This window comes from Sturnus vulgaris, unplaced genomic scaffold (genome assembly GCF_052056855.1).
Source record: "Sturnus vulgaris isolate bStuVul1 unplaced genomic scaffold, bStuVul1.hap1 Scaffold_319, whole genome shotgun sequence".
Taxonomy (NCBI): Eukaryota; Metazoa; Chordata; class Aves; order Passeriformes; family Sturnidae; genus Sturnus; species Sturnus vulgaris.
The window spans coordinates 58,852-83,153 of NW_028276389.1; the positions used below are offsets into that span (position 1 = coordinate 58,852).

At 50.6% G+C, this 24,302-nt stretch overlaps 4 long non-coding RNA genes across 4 annotated transcripts; 2 read left to right on the forward strand and 2 right to left on the reverse strand.

Annotated features, from left to right (window-relative positions):
* The first annotated feature begins 1,178 nt into the window (after nt 1-1,178).
* On the forward strand, nt 1,179-4,108 carry LOC148217738 (uncharacterized). The gene is made up of 3 exons (XR_015800800.1): nt 1,179-1,612; nt 2,275-2,373; nt 3,892-4,108. It is a non-coding gene; the product is annotated as an uncharacterized LOC148217738 (long non-coding RNA).
* Nucleotides 2,716-5,388, reverse strand: LOC148217739 (uncharacterized). The gene is made up of 2 exons (XR_015800801.1): nt 4,012-5,388; nt 2,716-3,685 (listed from the first exon to the last, which is right to left on the reverse strand). It is a non-coding gene; the product is annotated as an uncharacterized LOC148217739 (long non-coding RNA).
* Nucleotides 5,389-20,016: 14,628 nt separating this feature from the next.
* Nucleotides 20,017-22,946, forward strand: LOC148217740 (uncharacterized). Its single transcript, XR_015800803.1, has 3 exons — nt 20,017-20,450; nt 21,113-21,211; nt 22,730-22,946. It is a non-coding gene; the product is annotated as an uncharacterized LOC148217740 (long non-coding RNA).
* Nucleotides 22,056-23,017, reverse strand: LOC148217741 (uncharacterized). Its single transcript, XR_015800802.1, has 2 exons — nt 22,850-23,017; nt 22,056-22,523 (listed from the first exon to the last, which is right to left on the reverse strand). It is a non-coding gene; the product is annotated as an uncharacterized LOC148217741 (long non-coding RNA).
* Nucleotides 23,018-24,302: the final 1,285 nt, after the last annotated feature.

Here is a 24,302-nt window from a genome sequence, read left to right on the forward strand (position 1 = left end):
ATGCCTGCCGATCGATTAGATCGGCGATCGATTGATCGCGCCTGCCGATCGATTATATCGGCGATCGATTGCTAATGCCTGCCGATCGATTAGATCGGCGATCGATTGATCGCGCCTGCCGATCGATTAGATCGGCGATCGATTGCTAATGCCTGCCGATCGATTAGATCGGCGATCGATTGATCGCGCCTGCCGATCGATTAGATCGGCGATCGATTGCTAATGCCTGCCGATCGATTAGATCGGCGATCGATTGATCGCGCCTGTCGATCGATTAGCTCGGCGATCGATTGCTAATGCCTGCCGATCGATTAGATCGGCGATCGCTTGATCGCGCCTGTCGATCGATTAGCTCGGCGATCGATTGCTAATGCCTGCCGATCGATTAGATCGGTGATCGATTGATCGCGCCTGCCGATCGATTAGATCGGCGATCGATTGATCGCGCCTGCCGATCGATTAGATCGGCGATCGATTGCTAATGCCTGCCGATCGATTAGCTCGGCGATCGATTGATCGCGCCTGCCGATCGATTAGATCGGCGATCGATTGCTAATGCCTGCCGATCGATTAGATCGGCGATCGATCGATCGCGCCTGCCGATCGATTAGATCGGCGATCGCTTTCCAATGCCTGCCGATCGATTGCTAATGCACACTATTTGCACACTCCTTGCACACCCTTTGCACTCATACAGAGGCAGGAGGTTTCTCAGTTCTGGTCGGGGTTTCTTGGGGCGTTCATTCCGGGGGATTTCCTCAAGGATTGGGACACTCCTTGATTCCATCCCTTGCCTGTCTCCCAAGCGCCACCCTGTGGGCAGAGCGCGGTACTGCGCGCCTGCCTCTCCCAAGATGGCGGCTCGGGTGTCGCTCCCCGACCTTCTAACTCTGGCTGCAAAAGGAGGGGGACACAGCAAGGAGCCCGCTCGCTCTAGTGGGATGCCTGCGCACGACGCCGACACCGATCCCACGGGTGCGATTTTCGGCGGCGTTTCCAATCGTGCGGACATCTCCTTCAGCCCGCTTCGGCCCGGGGGAGAGGGGCGGGGCCGCCAGCGATGGTGCCGGCGCAGCCCGGGCAGGCTCGGGGCGGAGCCGGGGCTTGGCGAGGCGGGGCACGGAGGTCCCGGGGACGGGACCGGGCGGGGCCGGGGCGGTGCTTTAGGGGCGGTCCCCAGTGGTCCCGGGCGGCACCGGGGGCGGGGCCGGGTGATCCCGGAGCGGTACCGAGCTGTGCTGGGGACGGTGCTGCAGGGGCGGTGCCGGGCCCGCCTCAGGGTGATTGAATGCCCAGAAATCGCCTCCTCTGCCCCGTGCTCACACTGAGCTGCGGGCTGCAGCGTGCTGTCGGAGCTCCGCACACAGCACGGATTTGGGCTTCCCCTCCTCTCAAACCCTCTCCCCCTTCTTCCTCCTCCTCATCTTCCTCTTTGTCCTCTGTCACTGCTGAGGCTCTGGAAAGAACTGAAATTCTGCAGGGAGAGATGTCCTCTCGTGGCCCCAGGGACTGCCTCGGCACGGGCCACGAGCGCCTCCGGCCCCTGCCTTCTCCTGCTTGAAAAGATCACCTGGAGCCCGAGCTCGGGGGGGTGAAATCAGCTGAAATCCAGGTAACTCTGTCAAGTGCCCCCCAGGGACATCGGCGGGGCTGGGGGATGAGGGTTTGAAACAGCAAATTCTTTGGAATATACACCTGTCCCTGTGCCGATGCTGCTGAGCTTCCTGCCACAGTATATCCCCACTCCATGAGGCGCTGTGAGGTTATGGCAGTGGGAATTGAGCAGGGAATTCGGGGCTATGGGCATAATTCACGGGAGCTAGCAAAGCTGACAGCCAACCCCAAATCGGGGCACAGCACAGAGAACAATCTGTGTGCTGCCCTGTCAGCTCAAGCTCCTGGGCTGGCAAGTATTGGGAGTTAAATGTATGGAATTACACAAATCACAGCAACTGGCATCACCCAGAGGGACAATCCAAGGCCCAAACAATTCCTCCACAGTCCACTCTGGGAAAAACACCCTGTGCCTGCCAGGAGCTCTGACCCTGCTTTTCCTACCAGCTCCTGAGCAGTGTCAGGGCCACCACGACGCCTTTAAAATCCAGATAAACCCCAAATCCTACACAGTGAATAATCCAAAGAAAGTACTGAATTGTTGTCATTAAAAGCTCAAAACTCATTAAGAATTCTATGACAACAGTGTAATGGACTCCCAGGAACCTCATGAATGCTCTCGGTTTCATTTTTGTGTATTTTTACTCCCTCATTTGGCAGCTTGTAAAACTTATCCTGGAATTCAGAGGTCAAGCAGGATCGACTTTGGATTGACCTTCACCTCTGTTCCCACTTTGTGCAAACACAACTCGTGCCCAGGTGGGTGAACTCATCACCTCAGCTTTTCACTCCAGAGTATCCCCTCCTTATTTCCCTGTAGATGAACTCAGATCCACTCCTCACCTCCACTGGTCATCCAAGCGTGCATTCTGTTCCCCACAGGCCCTGGTGGCCCCAGGGAGCTCCCTTGGCCTTTCTCCTGCCCCTCTGCAGCCCGAGGTCGCTACACAAACAGTTCTTGTGTCCCCTCTAAATGACCCCGGGTTTTCTGCTCAATGAATGGCATGACCCGTGCCCACTGCTCATGATTCACCCAACCAAAATCAAGAGCAAATGTTGCTTGGGCTTTAAGAACTTGAAATAACTCTGAAGCAAAAGAAATCACCTTTTTCTTCTGGTTTTTATTTTTATTTTTTCATTTAAGATGCTGGACTTGCCTCTGTGGATGTGTGCTGAGCTCTCACTGCAGGGGACTGTCAGGCCTGAATGGCTGTGAGTTCGTGTTCTTCTCAGTAGGGAATCAGGAATTATTCTTAGACCATAGAATTGTTTTCTGAAACCTTTCCCCTTTCCTCTTTGTGCCTTTGAATTTTTCAGCTGTTCCCTGTTGTCACTTCCCCTGCCTGACTTCTGTGCAGCTCCTAGCTGGGAAAAACTGGGAAAACTTAGGGGGTACAGAGGTGGAATTTTTGGCTGGATTTTTCTAACATTTCTAATTTTGCTGAACTTATTTCCCCAGTGAGAAGAGCACGAACTCACAGCCATGCAGGCCTGACAGTCACTGCGGGAAATCTGACACAGTATTAATAAGTAACCTTTCCTGAGAGCAGTCACCACCCCAGTCCTCCAGCCTTGTCAAATGTTTGCAATGAATGGACCCAAGTTCTAATCCTTAATCTAAATTTATGTCAGCTTTTGTTAGAAAGATACCGGACAGTAAATCATACAAGAGAATTTAAAAATTGCACAAAGAATAACAGGCCCAGACCAAACCCAACCACCCCCATCACCGCTCCACCCCAATTTTGGGAGAAACAGTGATACAGTTTATAAATACTCTCCTTCCACACTATTCAGTCCTTCACCGCACATCCCCAGAGAGGAGTCCCTCAGACCTTGCTCCCCTGAACACCAGGAGAGCTGGAGTTTCACCCAGATCCCACATTCCCATGGCAGTTAATCCCAGCAGGGAGGCAAAGAGGAACCCTGCATCCTCTGACATAGCCCACAGCACGGGCAGCACCAGGAGCCCTCCAGGCTCAGACCTCTGGTGCTGAAGCCTCTGGGCTTTGGCTGATCAAACACCACAGCTCTTGGCAAAGATGGCAGGAGAGTCGTGATTCTTCCTGTCCTGAAAGAGAGGAGGAAAAGAAAATTAAGTCGACTGCAGAAGGATTCCAGCTCTCAACTTCTGCTCTGATTCCTCACTCTGGGGTTTTATCCATGACAAGTGACACCAATTCAGAGTGCCCTTTTCCAGCATTTTTATTCCTAACTATTTCAGACATTAAAAGGATGCTCATTTCTCTTATTGTATTCTTTGCTTAATTTTATTAGAGGCATTTTCATCCCAGACCCCACTTGTCAGTTCTTCAATCCTTTAGCACTGGACTTGGCACAAAGGGATACCCGTGGTGCTGCATCACAAGAAATCCCAAAGAGAAACCCCTTCCAAACCTGACGGAGAAAGCTTTCAAGGCACTCCAGAACACAGACAGCTTTTCCTGCCTTGTCAGGCCACACCAATTCTGTCCCATCCACCTGAACTGTGCAGGTGAGGAAAAGGCTTTCCTTGCTCCGCGGGAATCACTGTCTGAGACCACGGATGTCCATCCTGGGCAGCACCTGGAAACAACGTGGGAAAGGCAAAATGAGAGTGTTTTCTATCAGAAAATTACTACTACTAATAAAAATAACAATCAGAACTTCTGGACAAATTTAGTAACATCACTTTGATATGAGAAATACAGGCCATGCCCATCCTTCTAGCCCAGGTGAAAACAGGAAGGAGAACTAGAGGAAAAGCAGAGTCCCTTATTTGATCTCTGGACACAAACTGAGGCCTTTTCCCTGTGAAACCAAACTCACCCTTCCAGGGTTCCTGAGATCAGCTACGAGGAGGCTTTTGGCACTCCAAGAGCAGCTGGGTCACAGCTGGATGCGGCTTGGGTCTGGGAGACACCGTGCTCCTTCTGGAATTATAGCACGCAAATGCCTGCTCCTGGCCCCGGGCCCGGAGATAAAATCTGTGGGGTTTTTCCCTGTGCAACATTGTTCACCCCTCCCAGGTTCCTGAGATCTGCACAGAGGAGGCTTTGGGCACCCCAAAGGCAGCCAGGGTTACAGGTGGGGGCAGCTTGGGGCTGGGAGAAATCCTCATCCATTTGGAATTTTATCAGGCAGAAACCTGGCTGGGTGCACAGGTCTCTGGACACGACCAGTGGCCCTTTCCCCTGTGAAACAAAACTCACCCTGCCAGGCTCCTGAGACCACTTAGGAGGAGGGGTTTGACTCTCCAAGAGCAGTCGCAACGAGAGATGCTCACACAGAAGGCCATGCAGAAGAGGAAACGAGCGCACCCGCAGCCCCCCAAGGCGCGCCCCAACGCCCCAGACCCGGCACTGCCAGCTCGGGCAGTCCCATAAAGCATCCCCCGCCTCCGCAGCGGCGGGACAGGCGGGGCCCGGGGTCCCGAGGAAACCGAGCGTGCCCGGAGGCGCGGCAGGACGGCAGCGCAGCGCCGCCTGGCGGCGGAGCAGGAGAGCAGCGCCGGGCCCCATGGCAGTATCGGTACCCGTGCGCCCCCTGCTGTCCGCGGCGATGCAGCGCCCGATGCCGAGTTCCACGCCCGTGTCGCCGAGGGAGAGGGGCACCGCTGGCTGGGGCCTCCCCGCCGACACGGACAGAAGCCGAAGCAGAAGCCCCGGTGCCATTGGCGGCCCCTACCCAGCGGGCCGGGCTCCGCCGGGCCCGCGGCCCCGCGCGGTATCGGGTCGGCCCGCTCCCGTCTTCGTCGCACCCGGCCCTGCTCCTGGCATGAAGCGCGTCACCGCCCCGCGCCGTCCCGCCCCCCGCGCGTCATCGCGTGCGTTCGGCGGCCCGCCCCGGGGGCGGTGCCGGGGGCGCTACCCGGGGCGGTGCCGGGGCAGTGCCGGGGGCGGCACCGGGGGCGGTGCTGGGGCGGTGCCGGGGGCGTTCCCGGTCGCCGTGCCGGGGTAGCCCGGGGAGCGGTTCCGGGAGCGGTTCGGGGGGCGGTGCCGATTGCAGTCCCGGTCACTGTCCCCAGTCCCCGTCCCCAGTCCTGGTCCCGGTCCCAGTCCCCGGTTCCGGTCCCCGATCCTGGTCCCAGTCCCAGTTCCCCGTCCCGGAACCCGATCACGGTCCTGGTCCCAGTCCCCAATCCCGGTCCCGGTCCCTGTCTCCAGTCCCCGGCCCCGATCCCGGTTCCGGTCCCTGTCCCAGGTCCCCGTCCGCGATCCCGGTCCCTGTCCCATTTCCCCGTCCCGGTCCCCGATCCCAGTCCCGGTCCACGTCCCCGATCCCGATTTTTCCCCCCCTTTCACACTGATTTTTCCCCCGATTTATCAATGATTTTTTTCCCCATTTTTTTCCCATTTCTCACTGATATTTCCCCCCATTTTTCAGGGATTTTTTTCCCCATTTCTCACTGATTTTTTTCCCCATTCTTCATGGAGTTTTCCCCCCGTTTTTCACTGACTTTTCCCCATTTCTCACTGACTTTTTCCCCATTTTCCCCCATTTCTCACTGATATTTTCCCCCATTTTTCATGGATTTTTTCCAGATTTATCCCCATTTCCCACTGATTTTTCCCCATTTTTCATGGACTTTTCCCCCCCGTTTCTTACTTATGTTTTCCCCCGATTTCTCATTGATTCCCCCCCCCCCCCCCCATTTCGCACTGATTTTTTACCCATTTTTCCCCATTTCTCACTGATTTCTTTCGCCATTTTTCATGGAATTTCCCCACCCATTTCTAACGGATTTTTTCCCCACTTTTCCCCATTTCTCACTGATTTTTCCCCCCATTCTTCAGGGATTTTTTTCCCCATTTCTCACTGATTTTTCCCCCATTCTTCATGATTTACAGGATACTCTATCGTGAATGGAAAGCAATTAAAGGAAGGGGGGAGGTTACCAGCCACCTGGTCAGCTCAGACAGCAGAGCTGCACACGCTTGTGAGAGCCTGTGAATTATAGCAGGACAAGACATTAAATATATTTACTGATTCTAAATATGCATATGCGGTAATACATGCATTTGGAAAACTATGGGGAAAAAAAGAGGTTTATTAAGCTGCAGAAGAAAGAAGAAAATAATTGGTTTACAAGGGATGGCAAGCAGTGGATACCAAAAGCTCTAGCCTTACAATTGTTAAAACAACTTCATTAAAGGAGTCGTTCTGTGCCTTCTTTGGGGTGAGGAAAAAAGGCTGAGGGGGGCTCCGACGTGGTTTGGGGCACCCCAAGGTCCCTGGGAGAGGGAGCCGGGCTGCGCTGGAGGATCAGGTGAGTCGGGCATGGCGGGGGGTCATGGTGGGTGCCAGAACATTGAGAGGGAGGGGTGGGTGTAGAATGCATGAAAAACAGAACCTTAAAAAATAGCTAAATATAGTCTAAAAGGAATGTTTTATTGGCTTGTGTTTGGATAGAGGTAGGGTTTTTTTATAGATACTGTAAATAGAAAAGATAAAGAATAAAAATATAGAAGCAAATATAAGAAACCAATATATAAATATATTACATTACATTATATTATGTTATGAAAATAGAAATATATAAATATTCAGACTTTAAAAGGAATGTTTTATTGGTTTTTATTTGGTTAGAGGAGGGTTTTTTGAAAATAATATAGGCAAAAATATACAAATATGCAAAAATAGATACTGACATAAAATGATGATAACTATATATGCATATATATATGTAAGTATAAATATATAGAAATAAATATAAATATAAAATACATGTATGTAGTATGTAATAGAAATAATTTATCGATTTTAATATGTTCTATTAAATAGTATGTTATAATAGAATGTAAATAGCATCTAGTATATTAATATACTAGTAAAAACTACATTAAATAGTATATAAATATAGAATACACAATATAGACATATAAATCTACAGATATAAATATGAAAACTAAATAGAAAAATATATTCAAATATAATTTAAAATAATCGAGTTTTTTGTTTCTATTTGGTTAGAGGCAGAGCTTTTAAAGAAATAATATTAAAAACTATGAACCTCCAAATATAGATGGATATAGATAAAATAGAAATAACATTAGTAATATAAATCTATGTATATAATGAATAATAAAATAATATTGTATATATGATAAATAGAATAGCAATTAAATTGAATATATGAAATATGTCTAGATTATGACTAGAAATTAAATATTAAAAAATAGATGATTTATATATATAAAAGGTTTTTTTTTCATTTGGTCAGAGGCAGGGCATTTTTAGTTTGGGTCGGGGTTTTTTTGGGGCGTTCATTGAGAGGATTTTATGACGGGTGGGGACTCTGGTGCTTGGAACTCTCTCCCTTCTCTGGCTGTCCCTGACAGGGCGGCAGTGCCGGGCTGAGTTGGGCGGCAGTGCTGCCGCCGTGTGGACACGGGAGGGTACTGCACCGTGCCCCTCTCAGGATGGCGGAAGGGCCCGCGGGCCGGGACCCAGCCCTGCGGCAGCGCTCAAGATGGCGGCCTCTCTAGGACCCCGGCGGATAGGCGTTTACATAAAACGCCTGCCCGCGCCCGCCGGCGCCCTCACGCCCGCGGCAGCGGGGACCGCGCGGCCGTTGTCGGCACGCTCTGACACGTCCGGGAAAATTGTCGGCGAGCGGATCGGCGTCGGCGATGTAATCAGGCATCTTATGCCTACACACCGGGGTCCTGATTTTTTCCCGCCCTTTCTGCCGCCATTTTTGGCAGGTCAGCCGGGGTGCCGCCCGAGACGCCATTTTGAGAGTGCGGACACACTCAAGATGGCGGCCTCTCTAGGACCCCGGCGGATAGGCGTTTACATAAAACGCCTGCCCGCGCCCGCCGGCGCCCTCACGCCCGCGGCACCGCGGACCGCGCGGCCGTTGTCGGCACGCTCTGAAACGTCCGGGAAAATTGTCGGCGAGCGGATCGGCGTCGGCGATGTAATCAGGCATCTTATGCCTACACACCGGGGTCCTGATTTTTTCCCGCCCTTTCTGCCGCCATTTTTGGCAGGTCAGCCGGGGTGCCGCCCGAGCCGCCATTTTGAGAGTCCCGACACGCTCAAGATGGCGGCCTCTCTAGGACCCCGGCGGATAGGCGTTTAGATAAAACGCCTGCCCGCGTTCGCCGGCATAAAAATAAATATGCAGAAATATAAACATAGACATAAACATGCACAAACGTTAACCTGCATAGATATAAACATAAACATAAACATAAACATAAACATAAACATAAACATAAACATAAACATAAACATAAACATAAACATAAACATAAACATAAACATGCAAAACAATAATAATAAATAGAAATAGAAATAGAAATAGAAATACAAACATTAATAAAATCAGTGAGAAAGGGGGTAAAATCAGTGAGAAATGGGGGGGAAAACCCATGAAAAATGATGGAAAAATCAGAGAGAAATGGGGGAAAAATCGGTGAGGAATGGGGAAAAAGATCAACGAAAAATTGGGAAAAATCAGTCAGAAGTGGGGGATAAAAATCAGTGAGAAATGGGGGGAAAAGTCGGTGAGAAATGGGGAAAAAATCAGTGATTAATGGGCGGGAAAATGCATGAAAAATGGGGGGAATAATTCAGAGAGAAATGGGGGCAAATATCAGTGAGAAATGGGGGGGAAAATCAGGAAATAGCCATGAAAATTGGGGGAAACATCCATGAAAAATGGCGGAAAAAATCAATGAAAAATGGCGGAAAAAATCAGTGAGAAATGGGGAAAAATGGGGAAAAAGGAGTGATAAATGGGGGAAAAAATCAGTGAGAAATGGGGAAAAATGGGGAAAAAATCCACGAAAAATGGGTGGAAAAATCCATGAAAAATCAACGGAAAAATCAGTGAGAAATGGGGAAAACATCATGGTGAAATGGGGCAAAAATCAGAGAGAAATGGGGAAAAATCATTGAAAAATGGGGGATAAAAATCAGTGAGAAATGGGGGGAAAATGGGGAAAAACATCAGTGAGAAATGGGGAAAAAAAATCTTTGATAAATTGGGGCAAAAATCATTGAGAAATGGGGAAAATAATCAGTGAGAAATGGGGAAAATTTGGGAAAAATCCAGGAAAATTGCGGGAAAAAATGCTTGAAAAATTGGGGAAAAAATCCGAGAGAAAATCCCCGGGAATCCCCGGGAAAAACCCCCCGGAATCCCCGAGAAAATCCCCCGGAATTCCCCGGGAAAATCCCCCCGGAATCCCCTGGAAAATCCCCCTGAATTCCCCGAGAAACTCATCCCGGAATCCCCGTGATAATCCGTCCGCTATCCCCGAGAAAATCCCCCAGGAATCCCCCAGAAAATCTCCCCGAAATCCCCGGGATAATCTCCCCGGAATCCCCGAGAAAATCCGCCCCGAATCCCCTGGAAGATTCCCCCGGAATCCCCGAGAAAATCCCTCGGAATTCCCCGGGAAAATCAACCCGGAATCCCCGAGAAAATCCCCCGGAATCCCCGGGAAAATCCCCCAGGAAAATCCCCGGGATAATCACCCCGGAATCCCCTGGAAAATCCCCTAGGAATCCCCGAGAAAATCCCCCCGGAATCCCCCAGAAAATCCCCCCGGAATACTCTGCAATATCCCCCCGGAATCCCCTGGATAATCCCCCCGGAATCCCCGATAAAATCCCCCTGGAATCTCCAGGAAAATGCCCCGGGAATACGTGAGAAAATCTCCCCGGAATCCCCGAGAAAATCCCCCCGGAATCCCGTGGAAAATCCCCCCTGAATCCCCGAGAAAATCCCCCCGGAATCCCCGAGAAAATCCCCCCGGAATCCCCGAGAAAATCCCCCCGGAATCCCCGAGAAAATCCCCCCGGATTCCCCTGAAAATCCTCCCGGAATCCAAGAGAAAATCCTCCCGGAATCCACGAGAAAATCCGCCCGGAATCCCCGGGAAAATCCTCCAGAAATCCCCGAGAAAATCCCCCGGAGTCCCCGGGAAAATCAACCCGGAATCGCCGGGAAAATCCCCCCAGAATCCCCGAGAAAATCCCCCGGAATTCCCCTAGAAAATCCCCCCGGACTCCCCGAGAAATTTCCCCCGGAATCCCCGGGAAAATAGCCCCCGGAATCCGCGAGAAAATCCCCCCGGCATCCACGCGAAAATCCCCCAGAAATCCCTGTGAAAGCCCCCCCGGAATCCCCAAGAAAATCTCCCCGGAATCCCCGAGAAAATTCGCCCGTAATACTCGGGAAAATATGCCCGGAATCCCCTGGAAAAACCCCCCGGAATCCCCTGGATAATCCCCCCGGAATCCCCGATAAAATCCCCCTGGAATCTCCAGGAAAATGCCCCGGGAATACGCGAGAAAATCCCCCCGGAATCCCCTGGAAAATCCCCCCTGAATCCCCGAGAAAAACCCCCCTGAATCCCCGAGAAAATCCCCCCGGATTCCCCTGAAAATCCCTCGGAATCCCCGGGCAAATCTCCCCGGACTCCCCGAGAAAATCCCCCCGGAATTCCCCGGGAAAATCCCCCCGGAATCCCCGAGAAAATCCCCTAGAATTCCCCGGGAAAATCCCCCCGGAATCCCCGAGAAAATCCCCCCGCAATCGCCGAGAAAATCCCCCCGGAATCGCCGGAATAATCCCCTGGAATTCCCCGGGAAAATCATCCCGGAATCCCCGAGAATATCCCCCCGGTATCGCCGAGAAAACCCCCCCGGAATTCCTCGTAAAATCCCCCCGGAATCCCCGGGAAAATCCCTCCGGACTCCCCGAAAAAATCCCCCGGAATACTCGGGGAAATCCCCCGGGAATCCCCGAGAAAATCCCCCGGAGTTTCCCGGGAAAATCACCCCGGAATCCCCGAGAAAATTCTCCCGAAATACTCGGCAAAATCCCCCAGGAATCCACGGAAAATTCCCCGGAATCCAGGAGAAAATACCCCGGAATCCCCATGAAAATCCCCCCGGAATCTCCGAGAAAATCCCCCGGAATCCCCGCGAATATCCCCCCGGAATCCCCGGGAAAATCCCCATGAATTCCCCGGGAAAATAATCTCGGAATCCCCGAGAAAATCTCCCCGGAATCACCGAGATAATGGCCCCGGAATACCCGAGAACATCCCCCGGAATTGCCCGAGAAAATCATCCCGTAATCCCCGAGGAAATCCCCCCGGAACACTCGGGAAAATCCCCCCGGAATTCCTCGTAAAATCACCCCGGATACCCCGGGAAAATCCCTCCGGACTCCCCGAAAAATTCCCCCCGGAATACTCGGGAAAATCCCCCCGGAATCCCCGAGAAAATCCACCCGGAATCCCCTGGAAAATCCACCGGGAATTCCCCGGGAAATTCCTCGCTGAAACCCCTGGAAAATCCCCCCGGAATCGCGGAGAAAATCCCCCCGGAATTCCCCGGGAATATCCCCTCGGAATCCCCGGGAAAATCCCCCCGGACTCCCCGAAAATATCCCCCCGGAATACTCGGGAAAATCCCCCCGGAATACTCGGGAAAATCCTCCCGGAATTCCCGAGAAAATCCCCCGGAATTCCCTGAGAAAATCGCCCCGGAATCCCAGTGAAAATCCCCCCGGAATCCCCGGGAAAATCCCCCCGGAATCCCCTGGAAAATCCCCCAGGTATCCCCGATAAAATCCCTCTGGAATCCCCTGGAAAATCCCCCTGGAATCGCGGGGAAAAAGCCCCCCGCATTTCCCGGGAAAAATCCCCCCGGAATCCCCGATAAAATCTCCCCGGAATCCCTGAGAAAATCCCCCCGGAATCCGCGAGAAAATATGCCCAGAATCCCCGATAAAATCCCCCCGGAATCCCCGGGAATATCCCCCAGGAATCCCCGATAAAATCCCCCCGGAATCCCCCAGAAATTCCCCCCGGAATCCCCGACAAAATCCCCCCGGAATTCCCGACAAAATCCTCCCGGAATCCCCAGAAAATCCCCCCGGAATCCCCGGAAAATCCCCGCGGAATTCCGGTCCATTTCTGTAGGAGAATAGTTTGTAAGGATAGTGCAGAAGGCACTAGTTGCCAACGAGTTACAGCTGTACTGATTAGCAAGGAGTGGAAACAGCCTTGCCTGCCCAGTGAGGCTGGTTGTTATAAAAGCGTGGGTCAGCTGGCTGCCAGTTTCACTAAGCACAGCTCCAGCTGGAGGTGCAGAGCCTGCTGCAGTGTGGGCTGGAGCCTGCTGGCTGTGCTGCGAGGAGGAAGGGACACGTGGCCGTGCAAGGGATGGACAAGGTGAGAGGATGCTGTGTGTGGGACAGACAGGCTCAGGTGGCTGGGGAAGGGACAGGCTGGGGTTTAGCCAGTCGTACAGAGGAGAGGAGGAGTCGGTGCTGTGTGGAGCTGCCTGTGAGAAAAGGAGTCAGAGTTGCCTCAAAGAAATCTGTGGAGAGAAGGCGTGAAAAGTGTGTAATGAAAGACTAATGTTGGTGCCTGTCATGTCTGTCTTGATATAATTGCTACACGTTTTCTCGGAATGCTTGAATTTAGACATAAAATGAAAACTTTATTGTAAGAAAGGAATGCATTTCTCACCAAAGTGGTGTAGGGTGGGGGATCACAACTCACAGATGGCCTGGAAGCGGAACGGCCACAGGGGTTACTGTAACTGGGCCTCCAGTACCAAAGCCCCAGTGGGTTTAAAGGCTAGAGCTGGGCTGGGATTAGCACGGGCTCTGCAGCTGGGCTCATGCACAGGTCTGTCAGCACTCCTACCCGAGGACAGTCCCTCACCTAGGGAGAGGTTCTAGGCCTGGAGATGAGGCTGAGTTTGGGAAGGGTGATGAGGACATGGTTAGGGAGGGATGTAAATGCATATCAAAAGACTTAATTTTGAGGGGTGGCAAGCATTAGCTATAAAGCAGTAAGTATTTACAGCTAAAGGCTGGAGGTGGGGGCTGTCTGAGGAGGACAGGACTGTTTAAGGCTGAAGTTGGAAGAGAAACCTTGGTGAAGCTTTTGCGTTAGAAACGGCCTCACCTGCCAAATCAGATTTTTGTCTTCAGGATTGCATGAGTGAGGATGCCACAGCCAAGGAAAAGGTTCAGGTTTGGGAGGCAAAGGCGAGTTAGGCAGGGCTGCAGGGCTGGGGCTTGGCTGTTTCCATACTGCTCAGGGCAGCAAAGGGTAGCTGGCTCACTGGGCCTTGGATCTAGAACTCTTTCTGGAACAAGGTGGAGAGCTGAGGTTCATGAAGGAAGGGGCCAGGAATTCTTTGTCTGACTGGAAAATGCCAGAGGGGCAGTGTGTGACTCGGATAGGATGATATGTTCGTCTGGCGAGAGTCACAAAAGAATATTTTGGTTTACTGATAACTGGGCAGCTCAGAAGTTACTACTTGACTTAGTTGCTGCTCCCATCTGTTGCACACATAAACAGAGCAAAGCAGACGAATTCTCTCGGAGCCTGAGGTCTTTGACTGGCCCTCCAAAAATGCTGCCCGCTAAAAAACAGACGTGGGGGAGGAAAGTTGTCAGATACAATAGAGCAAGAAAAGGCCACGGGCTTCAAAGTGCCCTCCAGCAGACCATGGAAGTGACGTGTCTGGAAGTGAAACCAGCAGTCTGCTTCCCCAGCCTCCTGGAAGCCTCTAACAGCTACACAGGCAGTGAGGGGAGAGAACAATTCAACCTAAAAATAATTTTCAGTAGCGTTCTGCACTGCTGTTAAAAATACTGCAACCAGGGAATGTGGTGTGGTGATAACTATTAGGCCTGTAAGTCTGGTAACTGGGGCTTTTAGCTCAAACATCTCGGTATGGCTACTTTGAGCCTTGTAAAAGCTGCGTTAAGTCCAATTTCTTGGGTAGTTCTACTAGCTCTAGCCTTGCTTTTCATCCCCTCAGTAACAAAGCAACTCCCTCTCGAGAATGTTATTTACTTTCCATATGATGTGCCTACCAATTTCTGGAATTGCAAATGTCTTTGGATACATGCGTAAATTTAAGTTTCAAGAAAGCTGTCAAGCTAAAACAAAGGCTTGCCATAATGCAGAAGAAAATGTTTTATGGAAGAACTGAGAGGTCCCTACCTGGGCATAGAATTTGCTATACGAAGGTGTGTTCCAAACGGATCTGCCATCTAAACAAGCAGAAAAATAGTTGGAATGTAGTGAGTTCAATTGAACTATTGCTAGAAATAGGAATTATTAGCAGAGCTTGGAGCATGATATCACTAGCAGCAGTAAGACGCTTTTAGCTTGCTTCTCATAAATTACTTGTAAAAAGCATTTGTACCTAGTGTGTAGCAATTAATATTTCCCCATTTTCTTCCCCCCCGCCCCCCAGTCTCAGGTACTCCTTTTATTTTACCCTTTTCTGTCTTGTAACATCACCTTCCTTTATTTTATTCTATCTTCTGTTCTCAGAACATCGCAGCATCCTCTGTCAATGTGAAAGCATTTGTTCATCCTGTCTTGGAATGGCTGTCAATGTTGCCCTCTTCTGGATCACTTTTTTTTTTTTTTTTTTTTTTTTTTTTTTTTTAACAATATGTTGCTAAATGTCAGGAAAATTAATCCACAAACACCAGCGGTTTATGTCCAAAAAGGAAACAGAGGAGTCCTTTTTGCTTTATTCGAATAAAGGGAGAGGCCATGGGACATTCCCCTGGGATCTCTCAAATTTTTGGAGGACGCAGCCTCCTTTTTATCCTATTTTCCCGGCCGCATTTCCCTCTCTCTTTTCCCATTGGCTGAGGTACTTGAGAGGCACAGACTTCCCGGAACGCCTGATACCTGAAATTCCCCTCTAATGTATAACCCTCCCTTTTAATTTTTAATTCTTCTAGAATTCATAGTTTCCCCCCGTTGCTTCTTTCATCTTTCGATATCCAATTTCATTTATCAGCAGCCCTGCAGTTTGTTTGTAAAGGCAACTATCTCTTTCCATTCATCAATCAGTGGAATCCATCCCATTGTTTCTTTTATCTCTCAGTGCTAGCCTTATCTACAGGCTGATCCACAGCTCATTTGTAAAGACAAATTCAACATTCCTCTCAGCTAATAAATGAGAAGTTAGCTGAAAAAAGTAAAAACTGGATTTTTTTTCCGGTGTGTGTCGGACAATACAGTGGAGAGAATTTGCGGGAGGATGATCGAGGATATCCTATTATAATATCGTTCTCGGACATTTTACTATTTTAGATCATCAGTTGTATTCTGAAAGAAATCTATTTTAATGATATGTGTACGTTTGCACGAAGTTATAGTTAAATATAGCTTGCGGCTGGGCTCTTTAATGACTAGGGGTATTTTTGGTTTTAATTCAATATTTTATGCTTGTGGTGTGTAGTGTGCTGATTTATTTTTTAATGTTATTTACTACGTGCGCTTTTGTTTTTGAGTGAAGGTAACTTTCTGGATGGCTTTGTATTTGAGGCAGAATGAATTGAAGTAGGTTTTTAAAACTGATTTTTCATATGTACGATGGGGAGTTTAGTAGGGGCAGCTCTGATGGTGGGGGCTTGGTTGTTAATTTTATCAGACGGCTTTTGTTAGATACAGCTTTTAATTCTGGAAAGTTTTTTTTTCTAATGTCGTGCTTTGAAGGTGGTTTTCGAGGATGTATGGTATAGCTTTATTTTGTTTGTAGATGGTGTATGATAAGGGCTATGGTCTATTTATCTAATGCCATGTTTTTTCATTCAGGTGTTGATAAGGGAGTTCTTGAATGGCGTTTTGTGTTGTTTTTGTTTTTGGTGGGGCGTTGTTTTTAAAGGATACCTTGATAAGGTTTGCCGATGGCGTTCTAGCCTGTAGCATAAGGCATAGGGTAGTTTTTGAATTATTTTGTGGTGGCTTTGATTCTTGCCAGTATGTAGTGTTTGTTTGAGGTAATGCTGTGTAGCTAATTTCTGTTTTCTTATTAATATTAGAATTGGAGTGTTGTAGTATATGGGCTGTTATTATATCCTAGGGGTTCTATTTATTTGGTTTGATTGTTTTCTAGTTATGGATAATTTTTCTCAAAAAACCATTTTCAGAATTTCAGGCGTGACACAAAAGAACACTCAGATTGCTGGAAGGGAAACGTGTGCCCAGATTGTCTCGAAGCAGTGCTGCTGTCGGTTCTCGTTCAGTTGTGTCTTCTGAAAATGAGACTGTTGTATTCATTGCGCTGTGCTAAACACTTGTCATTCTCCCAATGCCAGGAAACAGATGAAGCTTGAAGAAAGAGGAAGGAATTTGGAAGCGTACAAACAAGCTGAGAAGAGGTTCAGAGATCAGGGTGCTCACTGGCAGCAGGGGCTGGGGTTAGGGCTGAGCAGGAGCAAAGCCGGAGCACATCAACCTCACCTCGTGTTTTCTCGGGGGCTTTATGGCCCTGGCAAGAGAGAGATGTTCACTGATGAGTCCCAGGCCGAGCCGTGAGCACAGCATGTTGTGTTGGAGCTGGGGTTTTTTTTTGAGACGTTCAGCAGCCACACTCTCTAGTCAAGAGTCCTGAGGTTTGTTGCTGCTCCACTTTCATCCTCATATCCAGCTTCCAGCCCTTTTCTTCTCTCTGTCCAGTGTGTCTTTTGTGTTCCTTTCTTGTCCTGTGTGCTCCCCATCCCATTCCCGTTCCCTACGGAGGGGGAGGGTGTGGAGACTGGGGGCTCCGACGTGGTTTGGGGCACCCCAAGGTCCCTGGGAAAGGGAGCCGGGCTGCGCTGGAGGAGCAGGTGAGTCGGGCATGGGGGGGGGGGGGGGGGGGTCATGGTGGGTGCCAGAACATTGACAGGGAGGGGTGGGTGTAGAATGCATGAAAAACAGAACCATAAAAAATACCTAAATATAGTCTAAAAGGAATGTTTAAATGCTTTTTATTTGGGTAGAGGCACGGTTTTTATAGCTAATATAAAAATAAAATATAAAGAATAGAAATAGATTGGTATACATGTAAAGTATCATGAAATCTAAGTAGCAAATATCTATGAAAAATCTAGTGTATAACAGAAATAATGCAAATATAAGAATATGTATAAATATAAAATAGAGCTATGAGAATGGTAATAAGAATGGGGTAAAACATCAGTGAGAAATGGAAAAAAACCACATGAAAAATGGTGGGAAAATCAGTGAGAAATGGAGAAAAATCAGTGAAAAACGGGGGGGGGGAATCTTTGAAAAATGGGGAAAAAAATCCGTGAGAAATGGGGGAAAAAAAATCCATGAAAAATGGGGGAATAAATCAGTGAGAAACGGGGAAAAGTGGGGGAAAAAATAATTGAGAAATGGGGAAAAAATCAGTGAGAAATGGGGGAAAAAATCCGTGACGAATGGCGGGAAAAGTCATTAAGAAATGGGGGAAAAATCAGTGAGAAACAGGGAAAAAAATCAATGAGAAATGGGGGAAAATTTGGGACAAAATCAGCGAGAAATGGGGGAAAAAGCAGTGGTAAATGGGGGAAAAGTCGATGAAAAATGGGGGAATATTCAGTGAGAAATGGGGGGGGGGGGGGGGGGAATCAGTGAGAAATGGGGAAAAAATCCATGGAAAACAGGCAAACAATCCATGGGCAATGGCGGGAACAGAGCGAGCTGTTGTCGCTCGTGCTGTGGTGGCCGATGCTGTGGGGAAAAAATAAGTGAAAAATGGGGGCAATAATCAGTGATAAATGGGGAGAAAATCAGTGATTAATGGGGGGAAAAATGCATGGAAAATGGGGGGAAAATTCAGAGAGAAATGGGGGCAAAAATCAGTGAGCAATGGGGGGGAAAATCGGGAAATATCCATGGAAAAATGGGGGGAAAAAATCAGTGAGAAATGGGGGAAAAAATCAGTGAGAAATGGGGGAAACATCATGGTGAAATGGGGAAAAAAAATCTTTGATAAATTGGGGAAACAAATCATTGATAAATGGGGGAAAAAAATCAGTGAGAAATGGGGAAAATATGGGAAAAAATCCAGGAAAATTGCGGGAAAAAATGCATGAAAAATTGGGGAAAAATCAGTAAGAAATGGGGGAAAAAATCCATGAAAAATGGCGGGAAAAATCAGATCGGCGATCGATAGCTAATGCGTGCCTATGGATTAGATCGGCGATCGATTGATCACGACTACCGATCGATTATATCGGCGATCGATTGGTAATGCCTGCCGATCGATTAGCTCGGCGATCGATTGATCGCGCCTGCCGATCGATTAGATCGGCGATCGATTGCTAATGCCTGCCGATCGATTAGATCGGCGATCGATTGATCGCGCCTGCCGATCGATTGCTAATGCCTGCCGATCGATTAGATCGGCGATCGATTGATCGCGCCTGCCGATCGATTAGATCGGCGATCGATTGCTAATGCCTGCCGATCGATTAGCTCGGCGATCGATTGATCGCGCCTGCCGATCGATTAGATCGGCGATCGATTGCTAATGCCTGCCGATCGATTAGATCGGCGATCGATTGATCGCGCCTGCCGATCGATTATATCGGCGATCGATTGCTAATGCCTGCCGATCGATTAGATCGGCGATCGATTGATCGCGCCTGTCGATCGATTAGCTCGGCGATCGATTGCTAATGCCTGCCGATCGATTAGCTCGGCGATCGATTGCTAATGCCTGCCGATCGATTAGCTCGGCGATCGATTGATCGCGCCTGCCGATCGATTAGCTCGGCGATCGATTGATCGCGCCTGCCGATCGATTAGATCGGCGATCGATTGCTAATGCCTGCCGATCGATTAGCTCGGCGATCGATTGCTAATGCCTGCCGATCGATTAGATCGGCGATCGATTGATCGCGCCTGCCGATCGATTAGATCGGCGTTCGATTGCTAATGCCTGCCGATCGATTAGCTCGGCGATCGATTGATCGCGCCTGCCGATCGATTAGATCGGCGATCGATTGCTAATGCCTGCCGATCGATTAGATCGGCGATCGATCGATCGCGCCTGCCGATCGATTAGATCGGCGATCGATTGCTAATGCCTGCCGATCGATTGCTAATGCACACTATTTGCACACTCCTTGCACACCCTTTGCACTCATACAGAGGCAGGAGGTTTCTCAGTTCTGGTCGGGGTTTCTTGGGGCGTTCATTCCGGGGGATTTCCTCAAGGATTGGGACACTCCTTGATTCCATCCCTTGCCTGTCTCCCAAGCGCCACCCTGTGGCCAGAGCGCGGTACTGCGCGCCTGCCTCTCCCAAGATGGCGGCTCGGGTGTCGCTCCCCGACCTTCTAACTCTGGCTGCAAAAGGAGGGGGACACAGCAAGGAGCCCGCTCGCTCTAGTGGGATGCCTGCGCACGACGCCGACACCGATCCCACGGGTGCGATTTTCGGCGGCGTTTCCAATCGTGCGGACATCTCCTTCAGCCCGCTTCGGCCCGGGGGAGAGGGGCGGGGCCGCCAGCGATGGTGCCGGCGCAGCCCGGGCAGGCTCGGGGCGGAGCCGGGGCTTGGCGAGGCGGGGCACGGAGGTCCCGGGGACGGGACCGGGCGGGGCCGGGGCGGTGCTTTAGGGGCGGTCCCCAGTGGTCCCGGGCGGCACCGGGGGCGGGGCCGGGTGATCCCGGAGCGGTACCGAGCTGTGCTGGGGACGGTGCTGCAGGGGCGGTGCCGGGCCCGCCTCAGGGTGATTGAATGCCCAGAAATCGCCTCCTCTGCCCCGTGCTCACACTGAGCTGCGGGCTGCAGCGTGCTGTCGGAGCTCCGCACACAGCACGGATTTGGGCTTCCCCTCCTCTCAAACCCTCTCCCCCTTCTTCCTCCTCCTCATCTTCCTCTTTGTCCTCTGTCACTGCTGAGGCTCTGGAAAGAACTGAAATTCTGCAGGGAGAGATGTCCTCTCGTGGCCCCAGGGACTGCCTCGGCACGGGCCACGAGCGCCTCCGGCCCCTGCCTTCTCCTGCTTGAAAAGATCACCTGGAGCCCGAGCTCGGGGGGGTGAAATCAGCTGAAATCCAGGTAACTCTGTCAAGTGCCCCCCAGGGACATCGGCGGGGCTGGGGGATGAGGGTTTGAAACAGCAAATTCTTTGGAATATACACCTGTCCCTGTGCCGATGCTGCTGAGCTTCCTGCCACAGTATATCCCCACTCCATGAGGCGCTGTGAGGTTATGGCAGTGGGAATTGAGCAGGGAATTCGGGGCTATGGGCATAATTCACGGGAGCTAGCAAAGCTGACAGCCAACCCCAAATCGGGGCACAGCACAGAGAACAATCTGTGTGCTGCCCTGTCAGCTCAAGCTCCTGGGCTGGCAAGTATTGGGAGTTAAATGTATGGAATTACACAAATCACAGCAACTGGCATCACCCAGAGGGACAATCCAAGGCCCAAACAATTCCTCCACAGTCCACTCTGGGAAAAACACCCTGTGCCTGCCAGGAGCTCTGACCCTGCTTTTCCTACCAGCTCCTGAGCAGTGTCAGGGCCACCACGACGCCTTTAAAATCCAGATAAACCCCAAATCCTACACAGTGAATAATCCAAAGAAAGTACTGAATTGTTGTCATTAAAAGCTCAAAACTCATTAAGAATTCTATGACAACAGTGTAATGGACTCCCAGGAACCTCATGAATGCTCTCGGTTTCATTTTTGTGTATTTTTACTCCCTCATTTGGCAGCTTGTAAAACTTATCCTGGAATTCAGAGGTCAAGCAGGATCGACTTTGGATTGACCTTCACCTCTGTTCCCACTTTGTGCAAACACAACTCGTGCCCAGGTGGGTGAACTCATCACCTCAGCTTTTCACTCCAGAGTATCCCCTCCTTATTTCCCTGTAGATGAACTCAGATCCACTCCTCACCTCCACTGGTCATCCAAGCGTCCATTCTGTTCCCCACAGGCCCTGGTGGCCCCAGGGAGCTCCCTTGGCCTTTCTCCTGCCCCTCTGCAGCCCGAGGTCGCTACACAAACAGTTCTTGTGTCCCCTCTAAATGACCCCGGGTTTTCTGCTCAATGAATGGCATGACCCGTGCCCACTGCTCATGATTCACCCAACCAAAATCAAGAGCAAATGTTGCTTGGGCTTTAAGAACTTGAAATAACTCTGAAGCAAAAGAAATCACCTTTTTCTTCTGGTTTTTATTTTTATTTTTTCATTTAAGATGCTGGACTTGCCTCTGTGGATGTGTGCTGAGCTCTCACTGCAGGGGACTGTCAGGCCTGAATGGCTGTGAGTTCGTGTTCTTCTCAGTAGGGAATCAGGAATTATTCTTAGACCATAGAATTGTTTTCTGAAACCTTTCCCCTTTCCTCTTTGTGCCTTTGAATTTTTCAGCTGTTCCCTGTTGTCACTTCCCCTGCCTGACTTCTGTGCAGCTCCTAGCTGGGAAAAACTGGGAAAACTTAGGGGGTACAGAGGTGGAATTTTTGGCTGGATTTTTCTAACATTTCTAATTTTGCTGAACTTATTTCCCCAGTGAGAAGAGCACGAACTCACAGCCATGCAGGCCTGACAGTCACTGCGGGAAATCTGACACAGTATTAATAAGTAACCTTTCCTGAGAGCAGTCACCACCCCAGTCCTCCAGCCTTGTCAAATGTTTGCAATGAATGGACCCAAGTTCTAATCCTTAATCTAAATTTATGTCAGCTTTTGTTAGAAAGATACCGGACAGTAAATCATACAAGAGAATTTAAAAATTGCACAAAGAATAACAGGCCCAGACCAAACCCAACCACCCCCATCACCGCTCCACCCCAATTTTGGGAGAAACAGTGATACAGTTTATAAATACTCTCCTTCCACACTATTCAGTCCTTCACCGCACATCCCCAGAGAGGAGTCCCTCAGACCTTGCTCCCCTGAACACCAGGAGAGCTGGAGTTTCACCCAGATCCCACATTCCCATGGCAGTTAATCCCAGCAGGGAGGCAAAGAGGAAGCCTGCATCCTCTGACATAGCCCACAGCACGGGCAGCACCAGGAGCCCTCCAGGCTCAGACCTCTGGTGCTGAAGCCTCTGGGCTTTGGCTGATCAAACACCACAGCTCTTGGCAAAGATGGCAGGAGAGTCGTGATTCTTCCTGTCCTGAAAGAGAGGAGGAAAAGAAAATTAAGTCGACTGCAGAAGGATTCCAGCTCTCAACTTCTGCTCTGATTCCTCACTCTGGGGTTTTATCCATGACAAGTGACACCAATTCAGAGTGCCCTTTTCCAGCATTTTTATTCCTAACTATTTCAGACATTAAAAGGATGCTCATTTCTCTTATTGTATTCTTTGCTTAATTTTATTAGAGGCATTTTCATCCCAGACCCCACTTGTCAGTTCTTCAATCCTTTAGCACTGGACTTGGCACAAAGGGATACCCGTGGTGCTGCATCACAAGAAATCCCAAAGAGAAACCCCTTCCAAACCTGACGGAGAAAGCTTTCAAGGCACTCCAGAACACAGACAGCTTTTCCTGCCTTGTCAGGCCACACCAATTCTGTCCCATCCACCTGAACTGTGCAGGTGAGGAAAAGGCTTTCCTTGCTCCGCGGGAATCACTGTCTGAGACCACGGATGTCCATCCTGGGCAGCACCTGGAAACAACGTGGGAAAGGCAAAATGAGAGTGTTTTCTATCAGAAAATTACTACTACTAATAAAAATAACAATCAGAACTTCTGGACAAATTTAGTAACATCACTTTGATATGAGAAATACAGGCCATGCCCATCCTTCTAGCCCAGGTGAAAACAGGAAGGAGAACTAGAGGAAAAGCAGAGTCCCTTATTTGATCTCTGGACACAAACTGAGGCCTTTTCCCTGTGAAACCAAACTCACCCTTCCAGGGTTCCTGAGATCAGCTACGAGGAGGCTTTTGGCACTCCAAGAGCAGCTGGGTCACAGCTGGATGCGGCTTGGGTCTGGGAGACACCGTGCTCCTTCTGGAATTATAGCACGCAAATGCCTGCTCCTGGCCCCGGGCCCGGAGATAAAATCTGTGGGGTTTTTCCCTGTGCAACATTGTTCACCCCTCCCAGGTTCCTGAGATCTGCACAGAGGAGGCTTTGGGCACCCCAAAGGCAGCCAGGGTTACAGGTGGGGGCAGCTTGGGGCTGGGAGAAATCCTCATCCATTTGGAATTTTATCAGGCAGAAACCTGGCTGGGTGCACAGGTCTCTGGACACGACCAGTGGCCCTTTCCCCTGTGAAACAAAACTCACCCTGCCAGGCTCCTGAGACCACTTAGGAGGAGGGGTTTGACTCTCCAAGAGCAGTCGCAACGAGAGATGCTCACACAGAAGGCCATGCAGAAGAGGAAACGAGCGCACCCGCAGCCCCCCAAGGCGCGCCCCAACGCCCCAGACCCGGCACTGCCAGCTCGGGCAGTCCCATAAAGCATCCCCCGCCTCCGCAGCGGCGGGACAGGCGGGGCCCGGGGTCCCGAGGAAACCGAGCGTGCCCGGAGGCGCGGCAGGACGGCAGCGCAGCGCCGCCTGGCGGCGGAGCAGGAGAGCAGCGCCGGGCCCCATGGCAGTATCGGTACCCGTGCGCCCCCTGCTGTCCGCGGCGATGCAGCGCCCGATGCCGAGTTCCACGCCCGTGTCGCCGAGGGAGAGGGGCACCGCTGGCTGGGGCCTCCCCGCCGACACGGACAGAAGCCGAAGCAGAAGCCCCGGTGCCATTGGCGGCCCCTACCCAGCGGGCCGGGCTCCGCCGGGCCCGCGGCCCCGCGCGGTATCGGGTCGGCCCGCTCCCGTCTTCGTCGCACCCGGCCCTGCTCCTGGCATGAAGCGCGTCACCGCCCCGCGCCGTCCCGCCCCCCGCGCGTCATCGCGTGCGTTCGGCGGCCCGCCCCGGGGGCGGTGCCGGGGGCGCTACC